Below are 1,282 nucleotides of genomic sequence, written 5' to 3' on the forward strand. Positions count from 1 at the left end.
TTTCAATGAGGTGGAGTAACTTACAGTCTGTAACAGTGGATGGTTCAAGGCTGAGCAATATTTCATTCTATTATACATGGAGCCCCTGTGACTAGATGGCAACATGTTTGTAAAACCTGTGTGCGCCTGTGCTTATGTATGTCTAAGTGTGGACATGCATGTGGGCCCTCGTGTGGATTTTATCAAATGTGAATGTTGTTGCTTTTAAAGATGCATAATAGTGTGGATAAGGGAATTCCCTATTCCCTAGTCCTCCTCTCCTGCCACCCCTTCATTGACCTCACTAACTCTGATCCAACCTTAAGTCATAGAGAGAAATCTATGCTGTTTGAGGATCCTAGCTCCCAGAACAGAGAAATGAACCTGTTTATGTTGCAAGCAGACATGAGAGCAAAGAAAAATCATCAGAGGTCTGGTTTTTGTTTCTCCATTCCACTACACTTTGCCTCTAGCTATCAGCCTTTCACTTGGCTGCCAGAATATCTGGCTAACAGCTGGTATATAGCACAAGGTTTGCAGTCGGAATTCTAATGCAGGTTTATATTGAAATTCTAAGGCTGATTCTGCCACATTAGACAAGGCAGCTTGATGATGTTTAGTCTTCCGGAAAGTAGGGAGAATAATTTTTGTATTGCTTGCATAGTCTTTCCAATGTTGGGACACTCACTCATAACAGTGAGTTGTTTTGTTGTTGTTGTTGTTAGGTGCCATCAAGTTGATTTAGTACAATCTTCCACCAGGTTTTCTAGGCTGAAAGTACAGTGGGGAAGAAACTGGTCATCTTTCTCCCATGGAGCTGCTGCTGGATTTGAACTACAGGAAACACCAAGCCTTTGGGTGAGTAGAGAAGTTCCAAGTCACTATAAATCATGTAAAAATTCTAGTAGTAGTAGAGAGTGATAGTAGCTCTGCTTGAGTCTGTCCCACTTTATAAGGGTAAGGTCAGGAGGGGCTATTCCTTGGAGAGGGACATGATGCTGGGAAGGGTGGATGGTTGGCAAAGGAGGGAAAGACCCTTAACCAAGTGGATTGATGTGGTGACTGCCATAATGGGCTCTTGTGTGTCAGGAAGTGTGAGGATGGCACAGGATAGATAGTTCAGATCATTTGTTTGTGGAGTCACTATGAGTCATACTTGACTCAATGGCACCTAACAACAACAGCAAAGCCTAAGGCTGGTCTTTAAGAGGTGGCTGTCAGACATATTCTCTATCTTTTTACCAATTCTGACACGTTACCCGTTCTCTACTTTGCTTCTCAGTTCAATAATCCCTTGCAATGG

The sequence above is a fragment of the Elephantulus edwardii genome, unplaced genomic scaffold (genome assembly GCF_000299155.1).
Source record: "Elephantulus edwardii isolate Elephantulus edwardi_28Jun2011 unplaced genomic scaffold, EleEdw1.0 scaffold00197, whole genome shotgun sequence".
Classification (NCBI taxonomy): Eukaryota; Metazoa; Chordata; class Mammalia; order Macroscelidea; family Macroscelididae; genus Elephantulus; species Elephantulus edwardii.